The sequence below is a fragment of the Petromyzon marinus genome, chromosome 1, assembly GCF_048934315.1.
Source record: "Petromyzon marinus isolate PM22_M1 ecotype Great Lakes invasive population chromosome 1, UKy_Petmar_22M1.pri1.0, whole genome shotgun sequence".
NCBI lineage: Eukaryota > Metazoa > Chordata > Hyperoartia > Petromyzontiformes > Petromyzontidae > Petromyzon > Petromyzon marinus.
The window spans coordinates 1,693,884-1,709,590 of NC_133667.1; the positions used below are offsets into that span (position 1 = coordinate 1,693,884).

The 15,707-nt window shown below is 46.6% G+C and overlaps 1 long non-coding RNA gene across 1 annotated transcript; it reads right to left on the reverse strand.

The window, feature by feature from the left end:
* Positions 1-5,310: 5,310 nt before the first annotated feature.
* Positions 5,311-7,816, reverse strand: LOC142924008 (uncharacterized). The gene is made up of 2 exons (XR_012941135.1): positions 7,733-7,816; positions 5,311-5,861 (listed from the first exon to the last, which is right to left on the reverse strand). It is a non-coding gene; the product is annotated as an uncharacterized LOC142924008 (long non-coding RNA).
* Between the last annotated feature and the right edge of the window lie 7,891 nt (positions 7,817-15,707).

The following is a 15,707-nucleotide window of genomic DNA, read 5'->3' on the forward strand; positions in this document are numbered from 1 at the left end:
ACCAAATAAGGCCCCCGCTGAACCACGTCGTTTTTTTAATCATCAGAAGCGACCTGCCCATCGCAAATGATGTCTCAAGCAAGTGGGCTCATCACCATCACGTGGGAAATTGGCAGCAGCAGCCAAAATACTCGAAACGCGTGACGTTTAATTCTAAATGTGACCAGACATAAAGGCAACATCACCATCACCAACAACAACAACAGCAGCAGCAACAACAACCACAGCCACTATCAGCAGGAGGTGTAGCAGGTAGGGTTGGGGAGGGATGGCATGGGCGCCTGTCAGGACGGGAGGGTTTGGGTGGGCTCGGAGTGGCCGAGCAGGAGAGAGAGAGGTCAGGGAGGGGGGTCAAGGAGAGGGAGGGGAGGGATCCTCATGGAACAGAGCGAGAGAGAGAGAGAGGTGGAGGTTTGGCAGCTGGGAGCTGAGCCCATTCCACTCTGCGTCTGCTGCCCAGCCAAGTACCCAACTCTGGCCTGCCCTTCCCCATCGCTGCCCCGTGGGAGAGATCGATAATGGCTCAGCTGCTGCCCTTCTGCGTTGCCCTGTTCTTCAGGACGTGTTTGGCCGAGCTGCAGAGGGGTAAGCAACAGCGCTCCGCACCTGCGAATCCTTCCCTCCCCGCCCCCCCCGCCCCCCAAAGTTATCGTGCGGGGCCTTAATAGGTGCTCGCTAACATGCCCCCCACCTACACACTACACTACTATACACTACACTATACACTGCTATACACTACACTACACTATACACTACACAATACACTGCTATACACTACACTATACACTACTATACACTACACTATACACTACACTATACACTACTATACACTACACACTACTATACACTACACTATACACTACTATACACTACACTATACACTACACTATACACTACTATACACTGCTATACACTACACACTACTACACACTACACTATACACTACACTATACAATACACTATACACTACTATACACTACATTATACACTACTATACACTACACACTACTATACACTACACTATATACTACTATACACCACGCTACTACAGTATACACGACACCGCACCTCTGATTAACACGGTTGTCTACGTACGGTGCGAAATAAATTAAAACACATACTTAATTATATTTTTTGTCCATTTGTGTTAATTGTCGCTCCCCCGTATTTCAGAGCAACGTGTGTGTCTGTACGTATCACTACATGTGTGTGTGTGTACGTATCACTACATGTGTGTGTGGGAGGGAGGGTGCGTCTTATAATCCGGTATGTGCGTGTAGATTTATGACCAGATTCGAAGCTTTCGTGCCTGCAGGAATTTCTCTTCGGTTCTTTGGGTAAAAGTCACGTAGAACATGAAATCAAATAGTAATAGAATACGACGTTTCGGTTGCACAACAAGCAACCATCATCAGGTAAGAATGAATGATAGAACACAAACACGGGAACAGCATAAGCAGACACACGTGCAGAGAGAGAGACACACACAAACGTTTTGGTGTGTGTCTTGCTCGGTGCGTCTTGGTGTAGAGAGAGAGAGACACACACAAAAACACACCGAGCGAGACACACATCAAGACAAACGTCTTGGTGTGTGTGTCTCTCTCTGCATGTGTGTCTGGTGCTTATGCTGTTCCCGTGTCTGTGTTCTACCATTCATTCTTACCTGATGATGGTTGCTTGTGTCGCAACCGAAACGTCCCATTCTATTACTATTTGATTTTATTCTAATTCCACCCGGCATAAGTTTGGGTGGTGTGGCTGCGTCTTGCTATCCGGAGCGTCTTATTACAATTCGGAAAACGTGGTTAACAAGCTACGCGCTCGGCACGCACCTAGTGCAAATGGCCAAGCGGTGATCGCCACGGTCCTCATCTGACCACGAGTTTAGCGAGGGGGGGTGAACTCAATCGAGTGACTCATGCTGCCCAGCTATGGCCGCAAAGTTTGGTAGTACATGTTGTGTATTGTTAAATTTGAATCACAGTTCCTATGATCACTGCTCCATTGTTCTTCTAGCTTTATTTTGGTGATTTCGAAAACGTTTTGGTTTCGCCATATTTGCTTGTTGTAGTACAGAGTTAGCCTGATAACTTCAATCTAAATTGTCTCATGGCTGTCATTGTTTGACTTGCATCCCACTGGGATTTTTTTTGCACGCAGCGTTGAAAAATACGGCGCTCTTTCTAGAAGACTTTTGCTGGTTTTTTTCTTTCCTGGGGCTTTTCTGTTGTGCGTAGTCACTTTAAGATGTTTCATTCTTATTATTATTTTTTTCGGTAAAGTCACGTTGAAGAGAAACAACAAAATAATAAAATATATATAAAACAATAAAAAATTCTCACGACGTTTCGACCATAACTCAAACGGTCGTCTTCAGGTGTGTTGAAGACGACCGTTTGAGTTATGGTCGAAACGTCGTGAGATTTTTTTTATTGTTTTATATATATTTTATTATTTTGTTGTTTCTCTTCAACGTGACTTTACCGAAAAAACTAAGAATATGAATTACTGCAGTCACGAAAGCTTTAAATCAAAATTTGTTTCATTCTTGTTCATGTTTTTTTTGTTTTGTTGTGGTTGCACCCGAGTCAAGAGCCGCATGGCTCACAGGGCTAAGACAAATAAATGAAACTGAACTGAGCTTGGGGGTAAACACTCCGCGGTCCGCGCTGCTGCTCAAGTGTCACGCATTCTGCGCATGTCATAGAAGCCGTTATAATTGGTGGCATAGCAATGCACTACGTTACACGATTTTTATTCCTAGGTAGTCAGTGTTATTTTTTTTTAAATTGCTTATGCCTCAAAAGTACGGAAAATTGGCTATTGTTCCCCACTGACTTTGCTTTCGTGGCCAGGACTGCACGTGAACGAAAGACACAAATTCGCCCGTTTTGTCATTGAAAATAGGTACATTTCAAAATATCACTGTTCTGGTCACAAAAGCAAAGTTTGTGGGGAATAATATTAATAATAGCAGCAGCCGTTTTCTGTACCTTTGAGGCATAAGCAATTAAAAAATAACACTACACAAACAATATTATTTTTGTTACGCAGTGTAATGTAACACAGCGGTGTGGGGGAGGGCTGAACGATGAATCGATTTCAAATCGAAATCGCAATTTGAAACAATGCGATTAGTAATTCGCAAAGGCTGCGATTTTTTTGCCATTTGAAAAGTCCTATTAATTTCTTATCGGAATTATTTTATTTGTTATTATTATTATAACTTTATTTATTTAGCAATTATTCTACGTTTGATTGTTCTATTTCAATGAAAACATTTTAATAAATACACGTTGGAAGCAATTCATATCTTTAAAGTTCTCATCTTCGCATTAAAATATATTTTGAGCAGTTCATATTGTGATGGTATCACGTGGTAATGCTCCATCACGTGTTGTAAATCTATTGCACGGTGAATATTGAACTGAAGCTCGACTTTAAAAAAATTAATCGCGAATCAAACCGCAATCGCAATATCTGTCAAAAAAAATCGCAATTCGATATTTTCCCCAAAATCGTTCAGCCCTAGTGCGGAGGTGTCAGCAGCAGCAGCAGCTAGGGTTGGTGGATCACTGCACGCACAGCCACGTTGTGAAACTCCCATGCCGTGAGCGTCAAGGAGAAGCCGTGCCCTGGCTAGGAGATGTTAACGACCTCGCCCGGTACGCAGGAGGTCCGTGGGTTATATCCCGACCCTGCTGCTGCTGTGTATTTGGAGTTTGCGTCTCTCTCATCATCATCATCATCACGGTGGCTATGAGATGTTAACGACCTCGCCCGGTACGCAGGAGGTCCGTGGGTTCGATCCCGACCCTGACGCCTGCTGTATATTTTTAGTCTGTCTTGTTAACTACCTCGCCTGGTGTGCAGGAAGTCCGTGGGTTCGATCCCGACCCTGACGTCTGCTGTATATTTTTAGTCTGTCTCTCTCATCATCATCATCACGGTGGCTATGAGATGTTAACGACCTCGCCTGGTGTACAGGAGGTCCGTGGGTTCGATGCCGACCCTGAAGCCTGCTGTATATTTTTAGTCTGTCTCTCTCATCATCATCATCACGGTGGCTATGAGATGTTAACGACCTCGCCTGGTGTACAGGAGGTCCGTGGGTTCGATCCCGACCCTGAAGCCTGCTGTATATTTTTAGTCTGTCTCTCTCATCATCATCACGGTGGCTATGAGATGTTAACTACCTCGCCTGGTACGCAGGAGGTGGTGGGTTCGATCCTGACCCCGATGCTGCTATATATTTGGAGTTTGCGTCTCTCTCATCATCATCATCATGGTGGCTATGCGATATTAACTACCTCGCCTGGTGTGCAGGAAGTCCGTGGGTTCGATCCCGACCCCGATGCATGTTCTCCCCGCGGTCGCGTGGAATTTTTTTTCCGGTTCCATCCGGTTTTCCACCTCCACATTTAGAATCAACTGTGCATTTGGCTACTGCTTTAAATGTCCACGCGATGAGCTGTCGTTTGTGATGCTTCTGCAAAAAAAGAGAGTTACATAGCTCAGTGGACCTTTACCTGTTTAAACATTTTCTGTGTGTGTATATATATCAAGGCCGTAGCCATGGAGTGAACATTGGGGGGGGGGGGGGGCAAATCTTCCAGGGGGTCCCCCCCTAATCCCCCAGATTTAAAAAAAAATATCTGAATTTGAAAACGAATTTCCTGCCTAAAATATAAAAAATAATTCACTAACACATAGGATGGACTTTATTTTTATGTTTAACAATGTCTAGTAGTGTTATTGTATTACATTGCTCTGTTTTTTCAGTTTTTTTTTACCATTTCTTGTTTCATTGTATGTAATGGCAAAGATTAGGGATTAATAAAGTACAACCGTAACCACAATCATATAAACAGAAATCCATGCATTGTTATATGAAGACAAGTCCAGATATTGCAGCAAAGGTCGAGCAAATTGTTATTTTTATTTACATAGCATAGCAATTTTTATTTAAAAAAATATTTTGAAATCAATATATTGGGGGGGGGGGCATTTTGAGCATATTTGATTATTGGGGGTAATTAGAATATATTATAATACTATAATAATATTATGATTATAATATTATAATTATAATAATTAATATATTATAATATATTATAATTACGGCCTTGCTAGGTGTACACCTAGCGTGTTAGTGGTGTGTGCGCACGTGTCAGGGCACACGCATGTTAGGGGTCACGTGTGGTGTGTGTGCGCATAGATAGCAGGGTTTCATTTCTCGCTCATGTTTTCCCAGCGTGTGCGGTAAGCGTCTCGTAGCTGCTGCCATAGCGTGCGGTATGCTGGACGTTGTGTGCCGGGCACAGTACTGGTTTATTACACAGCTGGACAGACCCAACTTCAATGAATCCCTGTGTACAGTGAGGGAAAAAAGTACTTGATCCCCTGCTGATTTTGTACGTTTGCCCACTGACAAAGAAATGATCAGTCTATAATTTTAATGGTAGGTTTATGTGAACAGTGAGAAAGAATAACAACAACAAAATCCAGAAGAACGCATGTCAAAAATGTTATAAATTGATTTGCATTTTTTCAACGTGACTTTACCGAAAGAGAATATGAATGACTGCAGTCACAAAAGCTTTAAATCAAAATTTAAGAACCAAACAGTTATGCGGGAAGCGTGAACGAAATGAGGATGTCGGCCCTCGTGAACTTCAGACGAGGCAGAGAAGACGGAGCCGGTGGAGGCGTCAAGGCGCCTCCTGCCGCCTTGGCTGCAGGGCCTCGTCGCGGTCATTGGGTTCCTCTTCCTCGTCTTCGTCATCTTCATCGTCAACAAAGTGTGGTGCGCAGCCGAGGGGTGAGTGGGGCGCGCAGACATACGTGACGTCACGCACCTTGGGGGGGGGGGGGGGTCAGACATTTGTGACGATGTGTGACGAAGGGGAAGGGGAGGGGTTGTTTGAGAAATGTGACGTCACATGAAAATGCGCAACTTTAGATAAAATATAGACAACGCGTTCTACTTTATTAAGTAGACTTTTTTTTAATAAATGCTTTCTCCTACAACATCAGAGTGCAACGCCACATTAAGCACGATAGTTTAAAGCGATTTTAAGCATGTTTTATTTTTGGGGGGGGAGGGGGGGGCAGAGCTTTGTGACGTCATATTTGAGGGGAGGGTCTGACTTTTTGTGACGCCGTGTGACGAGGGGGGGGGGTCAAAAATCGTTCGAAATCGCGTGACGTCATTTATGGACGGCCCCTAGCCTGTAACAGACTGTAGGTGCAAGTGCTGTTAGCGAGCACCTATGAAGGCCGGAATGGCACACGAGGGGGTGGGTGGCCAGCACCACGCCCGGCCGCCTTTGTCTCCCCGGTGGCGATGTTTACTACACACCGCACCAGGTACTCGTTTGAGGCTGAGTCGACCTAGGGGAGGCCCAGGACCGGTTCAGGTCATCGTCACTGGTGTTGGCCGTGAGCGGGAATCGAACCGGGGTACCCAGGTTCGTAGCGCAGCGTAGTGCTAACCACTACACCACCGCTCCCCACAGACAAAGATCCCCCATGTAGCCTTAACAGACTGTAGGGGCAAGTGCTGTTAGCGAGCAGCTATGAAGGCCGGAACGGAACACGAGGGGGTGGGTGGCCAGCACCACGCCCGACCGCCTTTGTCTCCCTCGTCGCGATGTTTACTACACACCGCACCACACACACACACACTAGCCCCCAAGGTTTCGTGGGTTCGATCCCGACCCCTGACGCCTGCTGTATATTTGGAGTTGCGTCTCTCTCATCAGCATCACGGTGGCTATGAGATGTTAACTACCTCGCCTGGTCTACAGGAGGTCGTGGGTTCCATCCCCAACCCTGACGACGCCTGTTAATGCTGCTGCTGTATATTTGGAGTTTACGTCTCTCTCTTCATCATCATCATCACGGTGGCTATGAGATGGGTTCGATCCCGACCCTGACGCCTGCATGTTAGGAGAGTGCGTGATTTCCCCGCAGTCGAGTGTATCGTGTTTAACTACGGAGAATTGTGTCTTGTGCGACGGGACAATTCTGCCGATGAGACGCCGATTAAATTGCCGAATCTGGGGAATCGGTGCTGGGGGGGGGGGGGTGGCACGTGCCACTGCGTAGCATATATTACGTGCTAGGGACTCTATGAGATGATCGGACAATCGTCTGAGTCCATAATTGGCAAGAAGTAACGGCAAAGCGGTTATAAGTGACTCACAGAATTGTGCGCAGTTGCGTATACAGCACACGAGCGCGATGGCGATCACACAACGCGGTTCGAATTCGACCCTCGATCGATGTCTGCGTCATCGCCGCACACGCGCCGAATAAAAAGCAATGGACAAGTCCTTACTTACAACTCCTTACTAACAACTCCTTACTTACTAACAACTCCTCTATCATTTTTACACGATTTCATTTAACTCACTCTGTCTGTTGTTGTTGTATCCTCAAATCTTGTAACTCAATTTTAACCCACTTCCCAATGTGGTATCGACTGCAAACTTGGTATGCTTATGTCATACTGATGAAAATACTATACTCGATCATTAAAAAATAAAATATATATTTTTAAACATTCTTTTTTATATGTTATGTTTCGGCTTGGGTCTAATTGTCCACGGGCCCCTTACGTTGTGGCAAGCTTCAGGGCCACTTCCTGAAGTCGTGGAGTTCTGCCATTACTACTACATTTCATAAAAGCGTGTTTTTAAAAGAAAGTTTTTTTTAAAAATATTACTTGTGTTGTTGTTGCCGCTGCAGGGAAGATGTGTACGCGGACGTGGCGGCAGATCTGGCGGTGGGCGTGGCGGTGGAGGTGACGGCACGCCGGCACGCTGAGCAAAACAGCACCAGCAACGAGTAAGCAACGCGTGGACTCGCGGATAAACCCAGAGACTCACGGATAAACCCATAGACTTGCATAGGGGTCCACTAACTCGCATATAAACCCGTGGGCTCACATATAAACCCATAGACTTGTATAGGGGTCAACTAACTCGCATATAAACCCATGGGCTCACATAGCAACCCGTAAATTTGTATAGGAGTCCACCAACTCACATATAAACCCATGGGCTCACATATAAACCCTTAGACTTGCATAGGGGTCCACTAACTCATAAATAAACCCATGGGCTCACATAGCAACCCAACTAACTCATATATAAACTCATGGGCTCACATTGAAACCCATAAACTTGCATAGGGGTCCACTAACTCATAAATAAACCCATGGGCTCACATAGCAACCCATAGACTTGCATAGGAGTCCACCAGCTCACATATAAACTCATGGGCTCACATAGAAACCAATTGATTTGCATAAAGGATCACATATTTACATTAAAAAACCCATAGGCTTGCATAGAAACTAAAACAAATATATGATGTATCTCAGCTATCGAGCTCGTGTTTTTAATCAGAAATGTGAACCAGTTTCAACTTCTCTGAGACTCGTCAAGCAGCACGTGCCGCTGGCTCGGCCCAGTGCTCTTATAGGGCAATGGACCTTATGGCGGTACCATAGTCCGTGATGTGGTCACGTTTAGTCTGTGGACGGTCGGCGATGCGGCAATCGACTCATCTCGACGAGCTGTACTCACGGCACGCACCGCCGCAACGGTGCGTGCCACGAGCGTTCAGGGTTTCGGGCGCGATCGTCATCCTCGCTGCGTTTCGACCTCGCGGAGTGTGGCGCCGATGTCGGATTGATTGGTTACGCCAGTCGCGGAGTTAGAAGTAGCACCCCTGGAAAAAAAATAGTTTCCCAGAAATAAAATATTCAATTGCCTCGGCCATTTTGTATTAAATGGATCAAATGCCATCCACAGAGGGCATCTGGCCCCTTCGGTGCAGGACAGCAACAAGGTTAAGTGTCGGTCCCCAGCCCCGTCACCTGGGTGATGTTTAACCCAGGATCACGACAGAGGGCTGAGTCAACAAATGAATGATGGATTCCGCGTGGGCTCGGGATTAATGGTGAATAATTGTCCCACCTGTTATTTGCGACGCAACATAATCATTAGCGGGCACCATGGGGAGTTTAAGCTACGAAATAAGGCAAAGCGGGTTACATGTCTCCTCCATACACCCGTTTCTCCAGATTAAAAAAAATATATATACATCTAAAAATGTGTATTCGGCCGTCCATAAATGACGTCACGCACCTGGGGGGGGGGGGTGTCAGACATTTGTGACGATGTGTGACGAAGGGGGGGGGTGGTAAATGTGACGTTACATAAAAATCCGCAACTTTAAATAAATATAGAATTGTTATAACAACACTCCTACAACATCAGAGTGCAGCGCCACATTAAATACGCACGACAATGACAATAGTTTAAAGCGATTTCAAGCATATTCTTGGTTCTTTCGGTAAAGTCACCACGTAGAAGGGAAACAATAAAATAATAAAAATATAAAACAATAAAATTCTCACGACGTTTCGACTGCAACACAAGCAATCATCATCAGGTGTGAAAACCACAGCAAGAACATGTTCTTGCTGTGGTTTTCACACCTGATAATGATTTTATTGTTTCCCTTCTACCGAAAGAACCAAGAATATGAATCCCTGCAGTCACGAAAGCTTTAAATCAAGATTTGAAGCATGTTTTTTTTTTTGGGGGGGGGGCAGAGCTTTGTGACGTCATATTTGAGGGGGGGGGTCTGGCTTTTTGTGATGCCGTGTGACGACGGGGGGGGAGGGGGGGTAAAAACATCGTCCAAAATCGCGTGACGTCATTTATGGACGGCCCCCATTACACAAATCAACAGTCCCACGGCGATGTGGGAACGTGAGTCTGGGTCAGGGGTCAGGGGTCGTAAACCTGCGGCTCTTTAAGGAACCGCTTGGTGACATCTCCACAAAAATATATGAAAGGCAAAGTTGTGAATGTGTGTGTCTGTTAAAAATGTTTAGCGTACTTCCCGACATGCAACAAACTTGACATTTGCCATGTGGGAACTTTCCAGACTGTACGCCATGCAAACATTATACAAATACACTTTTGTTTTTAGGGGGGGGAGCTCAATAATGTATATTTATTTTACACGGCAAGTGAGCTGTGACGTCAAATTTGTCACGTGACCCACGCACGTGAAAGCGTAACGCATTGTGGTGTAGCGGTTAGCGCTACGCCGTGCTACGAACCCGGCAACCCGAGTTCGATTCCCGCCCACGGCCACCACCGGTGACGATTATTTGAACCGGTCCTGGGCCTCCCCTAGGTCGACTCAGTCTCAAACGAGTAACTGCTGTGGTGTGTCAACATCGACCACTGGGGAGACAAAGGCGGCCGGGCGTGGTGAATCTAAGTCCCGGGTAGTACAGCGAGTTATTTATGAAGAATCATCTCGAATTCTGATATATTACGGCTCTTGAAATAAAACAATTTATATTTACCGACTTTGCATGCCCAACCCCTGGTCTGGGGAGAGAAAGGCGGCCGGGCGTGGTGCTGGCCACCCACCCCCTCGTGTGCCGTGCCGGCCTTCGTAGATGCTGCCACTCGCGAACAGCACTTGCCCCAGCAGTCTGTTACAGGCTACACGGGGGACCGTTGTGTTTGTGTTCGCAGCGTCGGGCAGCACAAGGCTTTTGAGAACGCGACGCTGGAGAACGAGGAGGAAAACGTCGGACCAGCGGAGACTGCCAGCACGGCTTTCTAAAGACTCAACACGCACCACGTGCACACGCGCACACGCACACGTGCATTGCATTGTTTAAACTTGCAGATGCACAGTGAGGGAAAAAAGTATTTGATCCCCTGCTGATTTTGTACGTTTGCCCACTGACAAAGAATTGATCAGTCTATAATTTTAATGGTAGGTTTATTGAACAGTGAGAGACAGAATAGCAACAACAAAAATCGAGAAAAACCGCATGTCAAAAATGTTATAAATTGATTTGCATTTTAATGAGGGAAATAAGTATTTGACCCCTCTGCAAAACATGACTTAGTACTTGGTGGCAAAACCCTTGTTGGCAATCACAGAGGTCAGACGTTTCTTGTAGTTGGCCACCAGGTTTGCACACATCTCAGGAGGGATTTTGTCACACTCCTCTTTGCAGATCTTCTCCAAGTCATTAAGGTTTCGAGGCTGACGTTTGGCAACTCGAACCTTCAGCTCCCTCCACAGATTTTCTATGGGATTAAGGTCTGGAGACTGGCTAGGCCACTCCAGGACCTTAATGTGCTTCTTCTTGAGCCACTCCTTTGTTTCCTTGGCCGTGTGTTTTGGGTCATTGTCATGCTGGAATACCCATCCACGACCCATTTTCATTGCCCTGGCTGAGGGAAGAAGGTTTTCACCCAAGATTTGACGGTACATGGCCCCGTCCATCGTCCCTTTGATGTGGTGAAGTTGCCCTGTCCCCTTAGCAGAAAAACACCCCCAAAGCATGTTTACACCTCCATGCTTGACGGTGGGGATGGTGTTCTTGGGGTCATAGGCAGCATTCCTCCTCCTCCAAACACGGCGAGTTGAGTTGATGCCAAAGAGCTCCATTTTGGTCTCATCTGACCACAACACTTTCACCCAGTTGTCCTCTGAATCATTCAGATGTTTATTGGCAAACTTCAGACGGGCACGTATATGTGCTTTCTTGAGCAGGGGGACCTTGCGGGTGCTGCAGGATTTCAGTCCTTCACGGCGTAGTGTGTTACCAATTGTTTTCTTGGTGGCTATGGTCCCAGCTGCCTTGAGATTATTGACAAGATCCTCCCGTGTAGTTCTGGACTGATTCCTCACCGTTCTCATGATCATTGCAACTCCACGAGGTGAGATCTTGCATGGAGCCCCAGGCCGAGGGAGATTGACAGTTCTTGTGTTTCTTCCATTTGCGAATAATCACACCAACTGTTGTCACCTTCTCACCAAGCTGCTTGGCAATGGTCTTAAAGCCCATTCCAACCTTGTGTAGGTCTACAATCTTGTCCCTGACATCCTTGGAGAGCTCTTTGGTCTTGGCCATGGTGGAGAGTTTGGAATCTGATTGATTGCTTTTGTGGGCAGGTGTCTTTTATACAGGTAACAAGCTGAGATTAGGAGCACTCCCTTTAAGAGTGTGCTCCTAATCTCAGCTCGTTACCTGTATAAAAGACACCTGGGAGCCAGAAATCTTTCTGATTGAGAGGGGGTCAAATATTTATTTCCATCATTAAAATGCAAATCAATTTATAACATTTTTGACATGCGTTTTTCTGGATTTTGTTGTTGTTATTCTGTCTCTCACTGTTCAAATAAACCTACCATTAAAATTATAGACTGATCATTTCTTTGTCAGTGGGCAAACGTACAAAATCAGCAGGGGATCAAATACTTTTTTCCCTCACTGTACACAGGGATTCATTGAAGTTGGGTCTGTCCAGCTGTGTAATAAACCAGTACTGTGCCCGGCACACAACGTCCAGTTTACCGCACGCTATGGCAGCAGCTACGAGACGCTTACCGCACACGCTGGGAAAACATGAGCGAGAAATGAAACCCTGCTATCTATGCGCACACACACCACACGTGACCCCTGACATGCGTGCGCCCTGACACGTGCGCACACACCACTAACACGCTAGGTGACACCTAGCAAGGCCGTAATTATAATATATTATAATTATTATAATATATTACAATTATTATAATATATTATAATTATTATAATATATTATAATTACCCCCAATAATCAAATATGCTCAAAATGTCCCCCCCCCAATATATTGCTTTCAAAATATTTTAAAAAATAATAATTGCTATGCTATGTAAATAAAAATAACAATTTGCTCGACCTTTGCCGCAATATCTAGGACTTGTCTTCATATAACAATGCATAGATTTCTGTTGATATGATTGTGGTTACGGTTGTACTTTATTAATCCCTAATCTCTGCCATGACATACAATGAAACAATAAAAGGTAAAAAGAAAGAAAAAACAGAGCAATATAATACAATAACACTATTAGACATTATTTAAACAAATAAAGTCCATCCCACGTGGTAGTGAATTTTTAAATATTATAGGCAGGAAATGAGTTTTCAAAATTAGATTTTTTTATGGGTTGGGACCCCCAGACCCCCTGGAAGATTTGGTCCCCCCCCCCCAATGTTCACTCCATGACCACGGCCTTGACACTCAGGCGCGGGCATACACGCACCATAAATACACTGGCACGCGTGCACACTTACACACGTCCACACACACACGTGCACGTGTACACACGTGTACATGCCTCGCGCACACTTTAGACTCGCCGTGGCCTGATTTCACACGTTCACACGTTCCCATCGTACTCCGTTCTTCCGCATTTACAAGAGGCAGCCATAAACTTGCCACCGATGTCAACGAGGTCTCATACAAAAGCTGCTCTCACACGCAAAAGACAAAGATCCCCCTTGTGGCCTCTAACACACTGCCGGGGCAAGTGCTGCGAGCACATGCACGGTTACACGAGCGGGCGTGGTGCTGGCAACTCGCCCGCCTTTGTCTCCCGTTTTACACAACCGCAACCAGGTGACTCGTTCGAGGCCGAGTCGACCTAGGGGAGGTCGAGGTCGGGTTCAAGTATCCCCCCACCGTTGTATGGTCGCGAGCGGCAATCGAAGCCGGGTCGCCGGGTTCGTAGCGCGTTGCGCTAACCGCTGCACCACCGCTCCCCACCACGCACGCGTACAGAACACGCGCGCCAACCCCGTGACGCCTTTTGGCGTCTTCTGGTCCAACACCAGTGGAGACTAGGCTCTAAGAAAAGCCGTCTCGGGTGTGGACCAATCAAATTCAAGGACAGTGCCAATATCATTATCAGAGTTGTCTTTTTTGTTTGCATTTTGACCGCTTGTGTTGTGGTTATTGCAAACATGATGCCTTGAATAAAGGTATCAGTTTTTGTGCCAGTTAAAAGGGTAAAACCTATTCCTAAACCCCGTGAATAGTTGGAACGCCACAGGTGGATCCGTGGCGAGGAGTCTTGAGAAACTGGAGTTGTGAGATCCCTACTGGGTGCCCCTAAGTACAACCGTTGCCTGAAGTTCCCCATTCAAAGCAACAGAGGCCGGGATTTGCTTTGGCAACTCGGCACGCTGCTTCTCACCTTACGTGCTATTGTACCCCGAGTTCCCATCAACCTGTTCCGAGGATGATAAGAATGCTGGGTACGATCATATCAATTGCGGGTAAGGGGCCGTCCATAAATGACGTCACGCGATTTTGGACGATTTTTGACCCCCCCCCCCCCCGTTACACAGCGTCACAAAAAATCAGCCCCCCCCCCAAATATGACGTCATAAAGCTCTGCCCCCCCCCCCTCCTCCCCCCCACAAAACCATATTTCCATTTTGAAAATAAAACACGCTTCAAATCGCTTTAAACTATTGCCCATTCTCTTTGGTTCTATTCGGTAAAGTCACGTGAAAAAAAAACAACAAAAAAATTCACGACGTTTCAGCCACAACACAAGTGGCCTTCATCAGGTGAAGGGACAAGACTGTCTAGAGGACAGCGCTGGAGTGAAACACAGCCAGGCTCAGACCGCGACCTTGAAGCTTGTGTGAGAAGGAAGCAGAGCGCCTTGACAAAGGAATTCTCATACAAAATTTGCATTTAATTGGCAGACTCAGCATGATGAACGGTGCACATTAAACACGCACCATTTGCAGCGCGTGTTTCACGTGGCGCTGCACTCCCGGCGTCATTTATGGACGGCCCCCCCAAAGGAAGGCTGCCGGCCTTTCTGTACGGCTTTTCACGTGTTGTTGTTGTTGTTGTTGCCGCCGTCGCCCCGTCGTGCGTGTGCGTCTTCACCGCAAGCTCGCGTTGTGCCTTCCGCAAACAAAATTCGTCGAGGGACTGGTGGAAACGTCCCCCCTCTTGATAAAAAAAAACAAAGATTAAAATCGCCTTCAGACTCGGCGAGGCTTTCCTGAATAAACGGACTCTTGCCGCTTCCTCCCGATTGGGTGTCGTACAAGGCAGCGCGTACGGATATGTATGTTGAACTTCTTCCGCACAGTACGTAGCCAACCGTGCTAAATCGCAGGCGTTGCGAAGTGTATATTAGTGTAGTGTATAGTGTAGTGTATAGTGTAGTGTATAGTGTAGTGTATAGTGTAGTGAATGTATGAACTTCTTTCGCACAGTACGTAGCCAAACGTGCGAATCGCAGGTCTTGTGAAGTGTATATTAGTGTAGTGTATAGTGTAGTGTATAGTGTAGTGTATGTATATTGAACTTCTTTCGCACAGTAAGTAGCTAACCGTGCTAAATCGCAGGCGTTGTGAAGTGTATATTAGTGTAGTGTATAGTGTAGTTTATAGTGTGGTGTATAGTGTAGTGAATGTATGAACTTCTTTCGCACAGTACGTAGCCAACCGTGTTCATCTGCGGGGCAAGGCACCTTGAAGGACGACGGCCAACGAGGCCTGCAACTTCACCTTGCCGCTCGTCGCCGTGGCACGCCGCGTGCCTCTGACGCCAGAGCCGGAGTCGGGACACAGAGCGCGCACCGCACGTACCGCACCACTGCACCAATCGCACGTAGCGCACCACCGCACCACCGCGCGCGACTTCGAGAGGCGTTGCCTGCGACACGAGCGGTGATGCGCGCGTCGGAGGGACGAGTCTTGCCGTTGTGACGCCGCGTTGGGCGCACCCCGGGGCAGACACGCACACGACGGACGCGGCGCGTTCGGCTTTTCGTACCGCGCGCCAACTCGTGCCGA